At 37.7% G+C, this 19,956-nt stretch overlaps 1 pseudogene; it reads right to left on the minus strand.

Annotated features, from left to right (window-relative positions):
• Positions 1 to 18,111: 18,111 nt before the first annotated feature.
• On the minus strand, positions 18,112 to 19,127 carry LOC135229488 (olfactory receptor 2AK2-like; annotated as a pseudogene).
• Between the last annotated feature and the right edge of the window lie 829 nt (positions 19,128 to 19,956).

A 19,956-nucleotide genomic window follows, 5' to 3' on the forward strand; every position in this document is an offset into this window, starting at 1 on the left:
ACCCAATGAAAGGGCTTCAAGATACATAAAACAAACTCTAACAGTATTGGAAAGTGAGATAGACAGCTCCACAATAATAGTAGGAGACTTTAACACACATCTTTCAGTGAAAGACAGAACATCAAGAAAGAAGCTCAATAAAGACATGGAAGATGTAAATGCCACAATCAACCAACCTGACCTCATAGACATATACAGAACACTCCATCAAACACTAGCCAAGTATATTTTCTTTTCCAACACACATGGAACATTCTGTAGAATAGACAACATATTAGGTCATAAAGCAAACCTTAACAAAATCAAAAACATTGAAATGTTACAAAGCATCTTCTCTGACCATAATGCACAAAAGTAGAAATCAACAATGGGAAAAGAAATCAAACGCTTGGAAATTCAACAATATCCTGGTAAAAAATTACTGGGTTATAGAAGACATTAAGGATGGAATAAAGAAATTCATAGCCTCCAGTGAGAATGAAAACACTTCCTTTCAGAACCTTTGGTACACAGCAGAAGCAGTGCTCAGAGGTCAATTAACATCAATAAATGCACACATAGAAAAAGAAGAAAGGGCCAAAACCAAAGAATTATCCCTACAACTTGAACATACAGAAAGAGAGCAACAAAAGAAACCCTCAGGCACCAGAAGAAGCAAATAATAAAAATTAGAGCAGAATTAAATGAAATAGAGAACAGAAAAACAACTAAAAGATTTAACAAGACCAAAAGCCAGTTCCTTGAAAAAATAAACAAAATTGATAAGCCATTGGCCAAACTGACAAAAGAAAGACAGAAGAGGAAGCAAATAAAGCGAGTAAGAAATAAGATCGGTGATATCACAGCAGACCCAGCTGAAACTGGAAGAATCATATCAGATTACCATGAAAAATTGTACTCTAACAAATTTGAAAACCTGGAAGAAATGGATGAATTTCTAGAAACACACTACCTACCTAAACTAACACAAACAGAGGTAGAACAACTAAATAAACCCATAACAAAAGAAGAGATTGAAAAGGCAACGAAAATCTCCCCCCCAAAAAAAGCACTGGCCTGGACAGCTTCCTTGTAGAGTTCTTTGAAACTTTCAGAGTAGCATTAACAACACTACTAGAGGCATTTCAGAGCATAGAAAAGGACGGACTACTCCCAAACTCATTCTATGAAGCCAGCATATCCCTGATACCAAAACCAGGTAAAGATACCACAGAAAAAGAAAATTACAGACCTATATCCCTCATGAACACAGATGCAAAAATCCTCCACAAAATTCTAGCCAATAGAATTCAACAACATATCAAAAAAATAATTCACTGTGACCAAGTGGGATTCATATCAGGTTTGCAGGGATGGTGCAACATTAGAAAAACAATTAATGTAATCCATCACATAAATAAAACAAAAGACAGAAATCACGTGGTTTTATCAGTTTGTGCAGGAAAGGCATTTCACAAAATTCAACACCAATTCATGATAAAAACTCTCAGCAAAATAGGATTACAAGGAAAATCCGTCAACATAAAAAAGGCCATTTATGCAAAGCCAACGACCCACATCATCCTAAATGCAGAAAGTCTGGAAGCATTGCCCTTGAGATCGGGAACCGGACAAGGATGTCCTTTATCACCACTTTTACTCAACATTGTGCTGCATGTCCTAGCCAGAGCAATCAGGCTAGGTAAAGAAATAAATGGCATCCAGATTGATAAGGAAGAAAAAAAAAAAATCAAACCCAGTGCCCTCGAAACGATTCTGACTCATAGTTACCCTATAGGACAGAGTAGAAGTGTCCCAAAGAGTTTCCAAGGAGCACCTGGCAGATTTGAACTGCTGACCCTTTGGTTACCAGCTGTAGCACTTAAGCACTGCACCACCAGGGTTTCCATTGATAAGGAAGAAGTGAAAGTATCTCTATTTGCAGATGACATAATCTTATAAGCAGAAAACCCTAAAGAATCCTCAAGAAAACTACTGAAACTATTAGAAGAGTTCAGCAGAGTATCTGAAAACAAGATAAACATACAAAAATTAGTTGGATTGCTTTACACCAACAAAGAGAACATTGAAGAGGAAATCATCAAATCAATGCCATTTACAGTAGCCCCCAAGAAGATAAAATACTTAGGAATAAATCTAACCAGAGACATAATAGACCTATATATATATAAAAAAAAACTACAAGACACTACTGCGAGAAACCAAAAGAGACCTACATAAGTGGAAAAACATACCTTGCTCATGGACAGGAAGACTTAACATTGTAAAAATGTCTATTCTACCAAAAGCCATCTATAGATACAATGCAATTCCCATCCAAATTCCAGCGACACTTTTTAATGAGATGGAGAAACAAATATCAACTTCATATGGAAGGGAAAGAGGCCCCGGATAAGTAAAGCATTAGTGAATAAGAAGAACAAAGTGGGAGGCCTCACTCTATCTGATTTTAGAACCTATTATACTGCCACAATAGTCAAATAAAGCCTGGTAAAACAACGGACACATAGACCAATGGAACAGAATTGAGAATCCAGACATATACCCATCCACATATGAGCAGCTGATATTTGACAAAGTCCCAAAGTCAGTTAAATGGGGAAAAGACAGTTTCTTTAACAAATGGTGCTGGCATAACTAGATATCCATCTGCAAAAAAAATGAAACAAGACCCATAACTCACTCCATGCACAAAAACGAACTCAAAATGGATCAAAGACCTAAATATAAAATCTAAATCATAAAGATCATGGAAGAAACAATAGTGACAACGCTAGGAGGGCTAATACATGGCATAAACAGTATAGGAAACATTATTAACAATGCAGAAGAGAAACTAGATAACTAGGAGTTCCTAAAAATCAAACACCTATGCTCATCCAAAGACTTCACCAAAAGAATAAAACAATTACATACAGACTGGGAAAAAGTTTTTAGCTATGACATTTCTGATCAGCATCTGATCTCTAAAATCTACATGATACCCAATTTAAAAATGGGCAAAAGATATGAGCAGACACTTCACTAAAGAAGACATTCAGATAGTTAACAGATACATGAGGAAATTCTCATGATCATTAGCCATTAGAGAAATGCAAATCAAAACTACAATGAAACTTCGCCTCACTCCAACAAGGCTCCATTAATCCAAAAAACACTAAATAATAAATGTTGGAGAGGTTGTGTGGAGACTGGAACACTTCTATACTGCTGGTGGGAATGTAAAATGGTACAAGCACTTTGGAAATCGATTTGGCATTTCCTTAAAAAGCTAGCAACCAAACTACTTTAGGATCCAGCAATCCCACTCCTTGGAATATATCCTAGAGAAATAAGAGCCTTTACACAAACAGATATATGCGCACCTATATTCATTGCAGCACTGTTTACAACAGCAAAAAGATGGAAAAAACCTAGGTTCCCATCAACAGATGAATGGATAAATAAATTATTATAAAATGGAATACTATGCATCAATAAAGAACAAGGATGAATCTGTGAAACATTTCACAACATGGAGGAAACTTGAAGGCATTTTTTTGAGTGAAATTAGTTATTTGCAAAAGGACAAATATTGTATGAGTCCACTAGTATAAGAACTCAAGAAATAGTTTAAACAGAGAAGAAAATATTCTTTGATGGTTACGAGAGGGTGCAGGGAGGAAAGGAGGGGAAGGATAGGGGTATTCAATAATTAGATAGTAAATAAGAACTAATTTAGGTGAAGGGAAAGACAACACACAATACAGGAGAGGTCAGCACAACTGGGCTAAACCAAAAGCAGTTTTCTGAATACAACTGAATGCTTCGAAAGCCAGAGTAGCAGAGATGGGGGCTTTGGGGCCATGTTTTCAGGGGACATCTAGGTCAATTGGCATAATAAAATCTATTAAGAATACATTCTGCATCCCACTTTGGTGAGTGGCGTCTGGGGTCTCAAACACTAGCAAGTGGCCACCTAAGATGCATCAGTTGGTCTCACCCCATCTGGAACAAAGTAATTATGAGCCCAAGAGAAAGAAACCAAAGACAAAAACCAAACCCAGTGCCGTTGAGTTGACTCTAACTCATAGGAAAGGACCACATAAATCAAAGACTACATCAGCCTGAGACCAGAAGAACTAGATGGTGCCTGGCTACAAATGATGACTGCCCTGACAAGGAACACAACAGAGAATTCCTGATGGTGTAGGAGAGCAGCAGGGTGTGGATTTCAAATTCTTGTAAAAAGACCAGACGTAATGGTCTGACTCAGACTAAAAGGACCCTGGAGGTCGTGGTCCCCAGACCTCCTGTTAGCCCAAGACTGGAACCATTCCCAAAGCCAACTCTTCAGTCAGGGATTGGTCTGAACTATAAGATAGAAAATGATACTTGTGAGGACTGAGCTTCTTGGCACAAGTAGACACATGAGACTATGTGGGCGGCTCCTGTCTGGAGGGGAGATGAGAAGGCAGAGGGGGACAGAAGCTGGTTGAATGGACACTGGAATACAGAGTGGAGAGGACTGTACTGTCTCTTTAAGGGGAAAGCAACTAGGAGCATATAGCAAGGTGTATATAAGTTTTTGTGTGAGAGACTGACTTGATTTGTAAACTTTCACTTAAAGCACAATAAAAAAAATGATGCATTTGAATTGTGGTGTTGGTGAAGAACGTTGAATAAAACGTGAACTATCAGAAGTAAGAAAGAAGCAGTTTTGGAGGAAATGCAGCCAGAATGTTGCTAAAATTGACAATGGTGAGACTTCATCTTGCTTACTTTGGACAGATCATCAGGAAAGGCCAATTGCTAGAAAAGGAATCCCATTTGATAGTGTGTCAGCAAAAGTGAGGGAAACTCTTCATGACAAAGGTGTCAACTCTTCTTTGGTCTTCCTTTTTCATTGTCTAGCATTTACATGCATATGAAGCAGTTAAAAATACCATGGTTTGGGTCAGGTGCATCTTAGTCCTCAAAGAGCATTCTTTGCTTTTTAACACTTTAACGAGTTCTTTTGCAGCAGATTTGTCCAATGCAATATATCCTTTGATTTCTTGACTCCTTCTTCCATGGGTGCTAATTGTTGATCCAAGTAAAATGAAATTCTTGATAACCTCAGTATTTTCTCCATTTATCAGTTGAGAGGATTTTGGCTTTCTTTATGTTGATGTGTAATCCATGCTGAAGGCTGTAGTCTTTGATCTTCATCTGTAAGTGCCTTCATCTGTTAAAAAAAAAAAAAAAATTTTTTTTTTTTTCATCTGTTACTGCCTACAAAATCCTAGGCAGGCAGTTCGACTTGGTCATATAGAGGGGCTGTGAGTCAGAATCAATTGGAGGGCACACAACAATATGTTAGTTCTATGTTTAAACTTTTGAGGAAACAACTATTTTTCAAAGGGGCTGCACCATTTTACGATCCCACTAGAAATGTATGAGTGTTCAAATTTCTCCACATTTTCATCAATACTAGTTATTTTCTGTTTTATTATGTGTGTTTTATTTTTGTTTTTGCCATCTTAGTGGAGGTGTGGTTTTGATTTGCATTTCTTGAATGACTAATGATGTTGTGCATCTTGTCATTTATGGTCATTTTTATAACTGCCCTGAACAATTGTCTACTGAGGTACTTTGCTCAATTTTTAATTGCATTGCTGGTTTTGTTGTTACTGAGTAGAAAAAGGTCTTTATATACTGTGGGTACTGGAAAATATTAAAAGTCTTTTCTCCTATTCTGTAGGTTGACTTTTCACTTTCTTGATAATATTCTTTGATTCACAAAAAATACAAAGTTTTATCTTTTTATGAGATTGCATTTATCTATTTTTTTTTCATTTTTTTACTTATAATTTGGATGCCACATCTAAGGATCCACTGGCAAATCCAAGGTCAAGAATATTTTTTTCCCTATGTTTTCTTCTTAGAGTTTTATAGTTTTAGCTCTTAAATTTTGGTCTTTTGGGATCTTGATAAGGAATGAATGAAATCTATAGACTGAATATATTTCTATTTATTTGCATCTTTAATTTTGTTGAGCAAAGTATTCTAGGTTTCAAGATGGACATTTTTGCATATCCTTGGTTAAATGAATTGTAAATGGATTGCTTTCTTAATTTTTTTTTTTTTTGGGATTTTTCATTGTTAGTATGTATCAATACAACTGACTTTGGTCTTTTTGATCTTTTATTATGCAAGTTTCCTGAATTTGTTTAGAAGCTCTAATAGTTTTTTTTTTTAATGGATATTTAGGATATGAGTCCCCTGGTGGTACAAATAGTTAACATACTCAACTACTAACCAAAAATTAGGAAGTTTTAGTCCACACAGAGAAGATCTGAAGAAAAATCTTGCTATCTACTTCTGAAAACTCAGCCATTGAAAACCCCAGAAGCCCAGTTCTACTCTGACACACATGGGTTCGGCATGAGTTGGGTTTGACTCTATTGCAACTGGTGTTTTTTTTTTTTTTTATGTAAATATAGCTATGACGTTGTTTTGTTGAATGTTGTTGTTACCACTTGCCATTTAGTTGGCTCCTACTCATGGCAATCTAGTATATAACAGAAAGAAATATTGCTGGGTCTCTGCCATCGTAATGACTATTGGTATGTTTGAGCCCATTTTTGTGGTTATTGTTTCAATCCATCTTGTTGAGGGTTTCACTCATTTGTGTAATCCTCTACGTTACTTAATAGGACTTCCTTTTCTAGTGATTAATGTTTCCAGATGGCACGTTCAAAGTAAGCAAGATAAAGTCTTTCCAACCTCATTCCTAATAAATATTTTGGTTGTTTTATTATAAGACTGATTTGTTTGTTCTTTTGTTAATCCATGGTATATTCATGATTCTTCACCAACACCACACTTTGAGCACATCAATACTTCTGTCTTCTTTTTTCATTGTCCAGTTTTCACATTCATGAATGTGATTTAAAAAAAAAGATCAGTGTTGAATAGAAATAGTGAAAACAGATAACCTTGTCTTGTTCCTGATTTTAGGGCAAAGTCTTTCAGTCTTTCACCATTGAGTATAGTGTTAACTGTGTTTTTTTTTCACAACTTATCAAGTTAAGGAAGTATACGGAAGTCAAGGGAATTTAGGGCTTATAGAGAAAAGAGATAAGACTATGAGACAGTGCTGCAGAACAAGCTATTCAGAGGGGACAATACATTGAAAGTCACATGCAGGGCATGGTCCCCCACAGCAGAAGGTCTTCCAGAGGCTAGTGGCATAGGGAGCATCAGGAGAAGAGGACAAGAAATTCCCAGGGGTGAGGAGAAGTGATGTCCTCCTGCAGCCAACAAGACCTGACAGGACACTGGGTTTGAACCTCAGGCTGGTCTTTGGGCTGTGCACAAATGGGACGTATACACTAAGGCCCAATTGTAGGAGGCCTGTGTAAGCACTGAAAGGATACCTAATTTAGAATCCATCTTCAGTGACCAGGAAAGTGTTTTTAGTTTTATTTCTTTTTCTTCTGTTTTTGACTCCAAAATGGTCTCTGTCAGGTCACTGTTTGACCACTAAAATAACTGAGGATAGACTTCAGTGACCACACAAGTCAAAGAATACAGTCTATGCAAAATAATAAGTAAATATAAACAAGTGAACAAAAAAAATAGTTTGGAAATGTCACTAAAAAAACAGATGAGTGCAGCCCTCAACAATAACAGCAAGCACTAGGTAGGCTACAAAATCTGTTTTTTGGAGTTAACACATTCAACCCTGGGTGTCTACATTGGATCTCTGATCCTTCAGTACATTCAGTATCGCTACAAACACCTTATTTTCCCATGCATCTATCTCTTCTGTCTCTTCTTTCCCAGGTTACCAGGTTTGTCTGCTTCTTTCCCTGTTCTCCATTCCTTACCTCAGCTGGCTGTGACATGATATGTCTTTAAGTCTTTTGATGGGCAGACACTACCCAGTAGCCACTCATGTCTGAGGGGAGTAAAGCTAAGGCATGTCTCAGAGCAGGTATCTCTGGGAACTGCCAGATCAGTCAAAATAAACAACAACAAAGTTTTTAGATAAAGATCAATCTTGTCCAAACCCTGGTACCAATAAGCCACAGCAAGAATGTCGACTGATAATGCGCCTAAATATAATGGTTTCATTACAAGTAATTATGAGTAGCAGATACGAGGAGGCATGAACAGCCTTCTCAAGTGCTAGTAATATGTTACTACTTTCATATAGGTTTGTTCAATTTGTGATAATTCATCTGATTTGTTGTGCATATACTGTATATGAATTTATTTTTTCTATATAACTTATACAAATCATCCTTCAAATAACTATTTACTTAAAAATAGCTTGCTATAGCTATTCGAGTTTAGTCAGGTTTAGGCTCTTTTGGAACTCATAAATAAAAACACGAAAATGGTGAAAACAATAAAAAAAATTTAATAACAACAATAAAAGATAAGGATGTATAAAACTCTTAGGCCAAGATCAAAAAGACGGGAGTGGGGACTACCTGCAACTTGAAGCTAGTAATTGGACCTGCAACCATATACTTCAGTGACTTATGTGGTCTACAGAAGTGAATTTTCATGCAATCAGCCTGTGTGAAAAATATTTAAATATGTTAAAATTCATTGAATATGAATGTATACTTATTAAAATACCGATTTATTGTTTTAGTGTTTGATACTAAGTGTAAAGTAGTATTTCAAACGTCTTTCAACAAGTAATTTATATAAAACACAAATGGTTCACACAGTTAAGCAATTTCATCACCAATTCCATTCATAGGTATACACCAAGTATAAACTCTTCTTTATGAGAAACAGGAGACAAATGCAACAGTGTTCTTAAGAGAATTATATGTAATAGTAGACAACTAGAAATAAAACAAGTATCTATCAGCAACAACAAATGGATAGATGTGTAGTATAGTCTTAAAATAGAATGCCATTCAACAATAAAATAGAATGGGCTATCATTTCATTCAGCTTGGATAGTGCCTAAAGTAATGTCAACTGGAAAAATAATCAATTTCCAAAAAGATTAACTACAACTTAAGACTTCTTTATTAAGTTCTACATCATCTAAAATATTTTCTAATATCCCACGAATTCTATATTTGGTGATATTATAATTATAGCAAGAGAATTAAAAAACTAAAAACTAAAAATGATGGTGGAGGTATAGGAGGATATGAGGAGTTCCTGGGTGGTACGAACAGTTAACATATTCACTGCTAACTGAAAGGTTGGTGGTTCAAGTCTACCCGAGGCACCTCAGAAGAATGGGCTGGTCATCTACATTGGAAAAATAAGCCATTGAAAACCCTGTCAAGTACAGCTCTACTCTGACACACATGGGGTCATCATGAGTTAGAATTTACTTACAGGCAACTGGTTCGTTTTCTTTTTTTTTTTTTTTTTGGTATGTGCAGGAGCACTAAAGATAAATTTACTATTTTAGTTGTTGGGTTGGATGTATACTTACAAGTATACATTACATTATAAACAAACAAACAGACCAAAATAAGGCATTCATAGACCAATAAATACATTTTGTCTTGAACCAAAAATTAGTGCTCCTAAAACCCAACCAAACCAAACCCACTGCCGTCAAGTCGATTCTGACCCATAGCAACCCTATAGGACAGAGCAGAACTGTACCATAGAGTTTCCAAGGAGCGCCTGGCAGATTTGAACTGCTGACCTTTTGGTTAGCAGCAGTAGCACTTAACTACTACGCCACCAGGGTCTCCAGTGCTCCTAAAGGCCGTTACAAATCATTATTATTAAAATTATTGACAATGGATCCAAAAAATCTAGTCAGTGAATCTCTAAAATACTTCACAGAAAATATATAATCTTTTCCAATACCATTGTTCATGCACTCACGGGCCACTGGTTGTGTTTTGTTGTCATGGTTTATATCCAACTTTATATTTAGCACCAGGTAGTTTAGCAATCCACTGCATTATTTATTATCAACACTTAGACTCTAAGAAGTTCTCATATATTGCTGAATGAAATATAAGTGATTAAATCCAATTGGGTAACTCAGAGCTAAACATGTGCCTAATTTATGACCCAGCAATTTCAATCTTAGGTATATATACAAGAGAATTGAGTTCATATGTTCTCAGAAAACACTTGTACAGGAAGTTTTATGGCAGTTTTATTCATTATAGCTAAATATTTATGGCATCAGAATGGAAATAATTGTTCTAAAAGCCATATGATGGAATGTGGCTTTGTAATAAAAACGATGGAGACACTCAAAAATATGTTTAAACCTTATAAATATATTGAGGCAAAGAAGGAAGACATCAAAGAGAACCTTTTTCCTGATTTAAAAGTTTCTACCCAATTTTTACCCAATGGTGATGAGAAATAAGAACTTCTATTTAATGGTGATAGAAGTCAGAATAATGATTGCAATCGTGGGCCCGAGGCATTAACATCAAAGTAGCACAAGAGACCAAGAATGATGAAAATGCTCCACCAGTGGTTTTCCTCAAGCTGTAATGACGACAATTCCATACTTCCAGTTGTTTATTTCAAGTTTTAAACCAATTCTGAATGCTTCTTATTTCATAGCATTTCACTTCCATGTGTCCACAAAACTCAAATGTATGCTTTCTCCCAGACTCTTGAATCTGGCCAGTTTTTGCTCCTACACTAATATCACCTTGATCCAAGGTAATACCTTGTCACAGCTGGTCTACTGCAATGACTTTCTTCTGCCCATATCCTCACAACTCAGCAATGGTAGCCCATTGTTTTAGGTTAAGAGCCACAATCCTCACGTTGATCTAATTTACACGTAATGCCTGGCCCCAAAAAATCTACCTGTTTCCTATGCCTCACCAGTTTACACCTTGAACTTCTGTGACTATGCTGGGCATATTCCCACCTCAGGTATTCTCACTTGTTCTTTGACCTTCCCAGAACATTTGTCCACAGATATCCACTTGACTCTCTTCTTCAACTCCTTTTATTTATTTTTTTATTAACTTTTATTGAGCTTCAAGTGAACGTTTACAAATCAAGTCAGACTGTCACATATAAGTTTATATACATCTTACTCCATACTCCCACTTGCTCTCCCTCTAATGAGTCAGCCGTTCCAGTCTCTCCTTTCGTGGCAATTTTGCCAGCTTCCAACTCTCTCTATCCTCCCATCCCCCCTCCAGACAGGAGATGTCAACACAGTCTCAAGTGTCCACCTGATATAATTAGCTCACTCTTCATCAGCATCTCTCCTACCCACTGTCATAGCTGAAAATTCTTTCCCAGTCTGTAGGTGGTCTTTTTACTCTTTTGGTGAAGTCTTTAGATGAGCATAGGTGTTTGATTTTTAGGAGCTCCCAGTTATCTGGTTTCTCTTCGTCATTTCTGGTAATGTTTTCTATTCTGTTTCTGCCTTGTATTAGGGCTCCTAAGGTTGTCCCTATTTTTTCTTCCATGATCTTTATCGTTTTAGTCTTTATGTTTAGGTCTTTGATCCACTTGGAGTTAGTTTTTGTGCATGGTGTGAGGTGTGGGTCCTGTTTCATTTTTTTGCAAACGGATATCCAGTTATGCCAGCACCATCTGTTAATAAGACTATCTTTTCCCCCAATTAACTGACACTGGGCCTTTGTCAAATATCTGCTGCTCATATGTGGATGGATTTATATCTGGGTTCTCAATTCTGTTCCATTGATCTATGTGCCTGTTGTTGTACCAGTACCAGGCTGTTTTGACTACTGTGGCTGTATAATAGGTTCTGAAATCAGGAAGAGTGAGGCTTCCCACTTTCTTCTTCTTTTTCAGTAATGCTTTGCTTATCCGAGGCTTCTTTCCCTTCCATATGAAGTTGGTGATTTGTTTGTCTATCACATTAAAAAATGACATTGGAATTTCGATCAGAAGTGCATTGTATGCATAGATGGCTTTTGGTAGAATAGACATTTTTACTATGTTAAGTCTTCCTATCCATGAGCAAGGTATGTTTTTCCACTTAAGTATGTCCTTTTGAATTTCTTGTAGTAGAGCTTTGTAGTTTTCTTTGTGTAGGTCTTTTACATGTTTGGTAAGATTTATTCCTAAGTATTTTCTCTTCTTGGGGGCTACTGTGAATGGTATTGAGTTGGTGATTTCCTCTTTGATGTTCTTTTTGTTGATGTAGAGGAATCCGAGTGATTTTTGTATGTTTATCTTATAACCTGAGACTCTGCCAAACTCTTCTATTAGTTTCAGTAGTTTTCTGGAGGATTCCTTAGGGTTTTCTGTGTATAAGATCATGTCATCTGCAAATAGAGATAATTTGACTTCCTCTTTGCCAATCTGGATGCCCTTTATTTCTTTGTTTAGCGTAATTGCTCTGGCTAGGACTTCTAGCACAATGTTGAATAAGAGCAGTGATAAAGGGCATCCTTGTTTGGTTCCCATTCTCAAGGGAAATGCTTTCAGGCTCTCTCCTTTTAGAGTGATGTTGGCTGTTGGCTTTGCATAGATTCCCTTTATTATGTTGAGGAATTTTCCTTCAATTCCTATTTTGCTGAGAGTTTTTTATCATAAATGGGTGTTGGACTTTGTCAAATGCCTTTTCTGCATCAATTGATAAGGTCATATGGTTTTTGTCTTATGTTTTATTTATATGGTGGGTTACATTAATTGTTTTTCTAATATAAAACCAGCCTTTGCATACCTTGTATAAATCCCACTTGGTCGTGGTGAATTATTTTTTTCATATGTTGTTGAATTCTATTGGCTAGAATTTTGCTGAGGAATTTTGCATCTATGTTCATGAGGGATATAGGTCTGTAATTTTCTTTTTTTGTAATGTCTTTACCTGGTTTTGGTATCAGGGAGATGGTGGCTTCATAGAATGCGTTAGGTAGTATTCCGTCATTTTCTATGCCTTGAAATACCTTTAGTAGTAGTGGTGTTATCTCTTCTCTGAAAGTTTGGTAGAACTCTGCAGTAAAGCCATCTGGGCCAGGGCTTTTTTTTGCTGGGAGTTTTTTGGTTACCGTTTCAATCTCTTTTGTTGTTATGGGTCTATTTAGTTGTTCTACTTCTGATTGTGTTAGTTTAGGTTGGTAGTGTTTTTCCAGGAATTCATCCATTTCTTCTAGGTTTGCAAATTTGTTAGAGTACAATTTTTCATAATAATCTGATATGATTCTTTTATTTTCAGTTGGGTCTGTTGTGATGTGGCCCTTCTCGTTTCTTATTCGGGTTATTTGTTTCCTATACTGTATTTCTGTAGTCAGTCTAGCCAATGGTTTATCAATTTTGTTAATTTTTTCAAAGAACCAGCTTTTGGCTTTGTTAATTCTTTCAATTGTTTTTCTGTTCTCTAATTCATTTAGTTCAGCTCTAATATTTATTATTTGTTTTCTTCTGGTACCTGCTGGATTCTTTTGTTGCTCCCTTTCCGTTTGTTCAAGTTCTAGGGACAGTTCTCTGATTTTGGCTCTTTCTTCTTTTTGTATTGTGCATTTATCGATATAAACTGGCCTCTGAGCACTGCTTTTGCTGTGTCCCAGAGGTTTTAATAGGAAGTATTTTCATTCTCGTTGCATTCTATGAATTTCCTTATTCCCTCCTTAATGTCTTCTATAACCCAGTCTTTTTTCAGGAGGGTATTGTTCACTTTCCAAGTATTTGATTTCTTTTCCCTAGTTTTTCTGTTATTGATTTCTACTTTTTGGCCTTGTGGTCTGAGAAGATGCTTTGTAATATTTTGATATTTTGGATTCTGCAAAGGTTTGTTTTATGACCTAGTATGTGATCTATTCTAGAGAATGTTCCATGTGCACTAGAAAGAAAAGCATACTTTGCAGCAGTTGGGTGGAGAGTTCTGTATAAGTCAATGAGGTCAATTTGGTTGATTGTTGTAATTAGGTCCTCCGTGTCTCTATTGAGCTTCTTACTGGATGTCCTGTCCTTCTCCGAAAGTGGTGTGTTGAAGTCTCCTACTATAATTGTGGAGGTGTCTATCTCACTTTTCAGTTCTGTTAAAATTTGATTTATGTATCTTGCAGCCCTGTCGTTGGGTGCATAAATACTTAATATGGTTATATCTTCCTGATCAATTGTCCCTTTTATCATTATATAGTGTCCTTCTTTATCCTTTGTGGTGAATTTAAGTTTAAAGTCTATTTTGTAGAAATTAATACTGCTACTCCTCTTCTTTTTTGCTTATTGTTTGCTTGACATATTTTTTCCATCCTTTGAGTTTTAGTTTTTCTGTGTCTCTAAGTCTAAGGTGTGTCTCTTGTAGGCAGCATATAGATGGATCGTGTTTCTTTATCCAGTCCGAGACTCTGTGTCTCTTTATTGGTGTATTTAGTCCATTTACATTCAGCGTAATTATAGATAAGTGAGTGTTTAGTGTTGTCATTTTGATGCCTTTTTATGTGTGTTGTTGACAATTTCATTTTTCCTCTTACTTTTTTGTGCTGAGACGTTTTTCCTTGTAAATTGTGAGATCCTCATTTTTCATAGTATTTGACTTTATGTTTGTTGAGTCGTTACGTTTTTCTTGGTTTTTATTTCGAGTTATGGAGTTGTTATACCTCTTTGTGGTTACCTTAATATTTACCCCTATTTTTCTAAGTAAAAACCTAACTTGTATTGTCCTATATTGCCTTGTATCCCTCTCCATATGGCAGTTCTATGCCATCTGTATTTAGTCCCTCTTTTTGATTATTGTGATCTTTTACATATTGACTTCAATGATTCCCTGTTTTGAGCATTTTTTTTTAATTAATCTTAATTTGTTTCTGTGATTTCCCTATTTGAATTGAAATCAGGATGTTCTGTTCTGTGACCTTGTGTTGTGCTGGTATCTGATATTATTGGCTTTCTGCCCAATTTCCTTTAGTAGTTCTTGTAGCTTTGGTTTGGTTTTTGCAAATTCTCTAAACCTGTGTTTGTCTGTAAATATCTTAATTTCACCTTCATATTTCAGAGAGAGTTTTGCTGGATATATGATCCTTGACTGGCAGTTTTTCTCCTTCAGTGCTCTATATATGTCATCCCATTGCCTTCTTGCCTGCATGGTTTCTGCTTAGTAGTCTGAACTTGTTCTTATTGATTCTCCCTTGAAGGAGACCTTTCTTTTCTCCCTGGCTGCTTTTAAAATTTTCTCTTTATTTTTTGTTTTGGCAAGTTTGATGATAATATGTCTTGGTGTTTTTCTTTTTGGATCAATCTTAAATGGGGTTCAATGAGCATCTTGGATAGACATCCTTTCATCTTTCATGATCTCAGGGAAGTTTTCTGTCAGCAGATCTTCAACTATTTTCTTTGTGTTTTCTGTCCTCCCTCCCTGTTCTGGGACTCCAATCACTCGCAAGTTATCCTTCTTGATAGAGTCCCACATGATTCTTAGGGTTTCTTCATTTTTTTAAATTCTTTTCTCTGATTTTTTTTTCAGCTATGTTGGTGTGAATTCCCTGGTCCTCCAGATGTCCCAGTCTGCATTCTAATTGCTCGAGTCTGCTCCTCTGACTTCCTATTGTGTTGTCTAATTCTGTAATTTTATTGTTAATCTTTTGGATTTCTGCATGCTGTCTCTCTATGGATTCTTGCAACTTATTAATTTTTCCACTATGTTCTTGAATAATCTTTTTGAGTTCTTCAACTGTTTTATCAGTGTGTTCCTTGGCTTTTTCTGCAGTGTGCCTTATTTCATTTCTGAGGTGATCCCTGATGTCTTGAAGCATTGTGTAAATTAGTTTTTTTATGTTCTTTATCTGATAATTCCAGGAGTGTATCTTCATTTGGGAAAGATTTTGATTCTTTTGTTTGGGGGCTTGTAGAACCTGTCATGGTCTGTGTCTTTATGTGGTTTGATATTGACTGCTGTCTCTGAGCCATCACTCAGATATAAAAAAAGATATAGTAGTGATTTATTCTATATTTGCTCACTGAGTCTTGTTTTGTTTTCTTTCAATATACATGGATGGGCTACTAGATTGTGCTGTCTTGTTTGTTGTAGCCCTTGACTTACTTACGTCCTATTAGCAGCTGGTTTGGGCTGTTGCCGGATATATATGCCTGAGTCTATTCACTATTCTTGAGTAGAATCTGATTTTGGGTCATCAAGTGTGTGCTGCACCCTAACACCTATCCACCTCGAGAAGTCGTGGTGATAGCTGTGTGCACCAGATTCTATTAGCAGCTGGGTTTCACACTCCAGGTGGGGCAGGATGCTAACAGGTTCCCCGAAGTGACAGTGAGGTAGGTGTGTCTCCATTCCTAAAGCACTTTTGGTGGGAGGGCTCTGTAGGTGTACGTTAGGCCCCCAATGCAAGTACCTCTATAGATTGGTAGGTGTCACCCTCCTTAGACCCCTAAGGCTAGAGGCTAGGTGGTCTGGGAGGAGCTTCAGCCCTCAGTTCCCTGTTGTGGGTCAGTTAGGGCTCTATTGAATAAGCAGAGATATCAGACCTGGGAAACTTGTTTTTCCAGTAAATCCGCTAAAAAAAATGCAGTCAGATCCCTATCAGAACTGCCTTTGCATTATAACAACCACCTTGTTCCCTGTAAGGATGAAAGCCCAAGATTTGGATCCTATATGTTTGGCTCAAGCTGGTTCTGTGTTTTTAGTCCAATTAGGGAAGGATTTTTGGTCCCTGGGTCTTTTGTCATTGCTTCTCTCAGGCCAGAAGAATGGGTTAGGAAAAGACCAAAAAAAAAAAAAAAAGGGAGGGGAAGCAAAGCCGCGGAGCTGGAGCCATTCTCCCTCTGGCTCAGGGAATTCCAATGTTAATGAAGCCGCCTGGGAAGGGGAGGGGAGTGTTAAGAAAAACAGGAGAGAGTAGCACCCCGGAATATAGACAAAGTTGCTTATCTTGCTTGGGATGACTATTTTATCTGAGATTCCCGAGGGGCGTGTCGCCTATGTGTGCTGGCTGTGTGGAGATTGCCCCCGAGGGTCTGGCCCACTGAAGCCGCGGTCAGATCCCCTGCTGCCAGGCCAAAGCCCAGCGTCAAGGTTCCCCTGCTGGGATGCTGCACTCCCGGCTCCAAAATCAGTTGCTGCCTCCCGGAGACTTCTCTTCCCGCCAGCCGCGTCGCTGTGCTGCCTCTACGGACCGGCTGGGCCCCCTCCCGGTGTCAGTTCAGGGGGGTAGGGCTGTGCCCCGTTTGCGCCATCACGAGATGTTATGTTCAGCTTCCCTGAGCCCAGTCCTAAGCCCGGCGCCAAGGTTACCTGATTGGGACGCTGGCTCCAGGCTCCGAAAACAGTCGCTACTTCCCCGTGGTTGTTCGTTCTCCGTCTCTGTCACTCAGGTCAACTCTTTAAATCTGTGTTTGTTGTTCAGGGTTCGTAGATTGTCATGTATGTGATCGATTCACTTGTTTTCCCGAGTCTTTGTTGCAAGAGGGATCCAGGGTAGCTTCTACCTAGTCAGCCATCTTGGCCCCCCTCCCTCCTTTTATTTTTTGACAAATGTCATATTCAAGGCTCTCTCTTCTCTATTTTACTTAACATTGCTAACATCCTTTGCTTTCCCTATTCCAATTTTTCACTTAGTTTCTCTTCATGCAATTAATACTTTTCAATATACTGCAAAATTTACCAGTTAATTTTATATATTGTCTTTCTCCCAACAATGAAATCTAAACTCCATGAGAGCAGAGATTTATGTCAGTTTTATCTTGCTTCATCCCATTTCATCAGTGCCTATGACAGTGTCACATACACAGTTAAAGGATTAAAACCTTTGTTCAATGAATGAATAAATAAGTGGATGTATTCATTTTGCTCTATGTTATAGTTGGGTCATCATATATATTTTCTTGATATTATGTATTATATGATAAATTATATCTCATATGCATTTTATTTCAGAATATTAAAGAAGGTACTACAATTTGTTATGACATGGGAGTATTGTGTTGACAGGGATTAAATCTATTGCTTTAGAAGACAAAGTTGATAATGGCAACCATTCTCTAGCTTTTACACAGCAAATCCATCCAATTCTAATAACAATGCTTTAGTTATTTCTGAAAAGAGAATAAACCAGAGCATCATTACTTTTATTTTTTTAAACACTTCTTGTAGCTTACAGCTCTCTAGACAATACACTAATCAAATCATGTTGTTCAGTCTCAAACTATAAGGGGTTCCAAAAGTCATATTTTCTGTGCAAATATTCATTTTCCCAGCACTCTTCTAATGGCCCCCGTGACCTCCTTATTCCTCAGACTGTAGTTAAATGGGTTCAGAAGAGGTATAATGATGCTGTAAAACACTGCCACCACTTTACCTTCATCAGGGTAATGCAAGGAGTGTGGTCTTGTATAGGTGGAGAGGGTGGTCCCATAGAACAGGCTTGCCACAATCATGTGAGAGGAACACGTGGAGATGACTTTCATCTACCCTTTACTGAGCTCATCTGGTACACCACAATAAGTACTTGGGCATAAGAAGCCAGAATGGCCATGAATGGTAGTAGCAGAATGATAAGGACACTAAAGAGGATGGTATACTCATACTGGGAGGTGTTCTGACACACCAAAGGCAATAGAGATGGAACTTCACAGAAAAAGTGGTTAATGATCCGAGATCTACAGAAAGGAAGTTGAAATACATACAGTGTACGTATTAAAGCATTGATAGAACTACTGGCCCATGCACATGTGACCATGGACATACAGATAGTCTTGCTCATGAGCACAGGATAGTGTAAAGGGTAACAGATGGCTACATATCTATCATAAGACATAAAACCAAGAAGAAGAGCTTCAGTTCCACCAAGGGTCAAAAACACAAATGTTTGAATCTCACAACCTAAAAAAGTAATGGACTTACTTTTTGACAGAAAGTTTGCTGCCATCCTGGGTACTGTTGTGAAGATGTACATCAAGTCAATGAAGGAGAGCTGACTGAGGAGGAAGTACATGGGAATGTGGAGTCCGGTGTCCAGTTGGATGAGGTGGATCTGTACGATGTCCCCCACCAAAGTCACTAAGAAGATGGCAGTGATAGCAACAAAGAGGACAGTGTTCATTTGGCCATATTGGAAAAAGCCAAGAAGTATAAACTTTGCTCCAAAATTTTGATTTTCTGTCTTCATGGCTGTCTTGGGCTCGGTTCTCTAGAGAAACAAAACCAGTAATGCCTATAAATATATAGAGAGAGATTTATATTAAGGAAACAGTTCACACGATTGTAGGGGTTGGAATGTCCCAAATCCTTGGATAAGGATAGAGTCTTTTCCCAATTCACGGAGCTGCAGAAGCTGGTGAACCGAAGATAAGAAGGTTGGAGAGCAGGGATCCTGGTCACAGGTTGTGACTGTCAAGTAATCTCCAAGTCAGCAGGGAAGATCACAAGATTTCTCCTGAATCACTTAGCTGCAGGGGCTGGTGAACCCAAGATAGGCAGGTCAGGGAGCAGGACTCTTGCTCACATGCTGTGAGGATCTGCGATTCCCAAGATGGACAGGTCAGCTGCTACCTCAAGTCCCAAGAACCAGAGGTCAGGCAAGAGACAGCGGCTGGGTCCAAAACAAGCCAACAACATTTGCAAGCCAAGCAGGAAGGAAGTAGGCTGATGGAAGGCAGAGAGATGAAGGCTGAGGGGGCAGTGAGCTGCCACAGGCTCCCCCCCCACCAGTACCACTCAGCGGATTCCATCAAGGGGTTAATCACATACCAAATTTCAACAGGAAAGTGATCACAATATTATACAACTGCCAAAACACTGAGAATCATGGCCCAGCCAAGCTGACACACAGTCTTAACCATCACAATGGCTTAAATCAAAATAAAGCAGACCATATCCGAAAATTCCGTGTAACAACATTGATTGCCCACTGAGAGAAAACAAAAATGATTATTAAATGCAGTAGAATTTCCTTTAATCACCTTGGGTGACTATGTCTCTCCCTGTTTCTATACACTGAATTGTTGTCTATTGAGCAATGGACACTTGGAAAAAATAAAATAAAATTAGTTTTTTTTAAATTAATCACAGAATAAAAATATAATATGGGA

Source organism: Loxodonta africana, unplaced genomic scaffold, assembly GCF_030014295.1.
Source record: "Loxodonta africana isolate mLoxAfr1 unplaced genomic scaffold, mLoxAfr1.hap2 scaffold_32, whole genome shotgun sequence".
Taxonomy (NCBI): domain Eukaryota; kingdom Metazoa; phylum Chordata; class Mammalia; order Proboscidea; family Elephantidae; genus Loxodonta; species Loxodonta africana.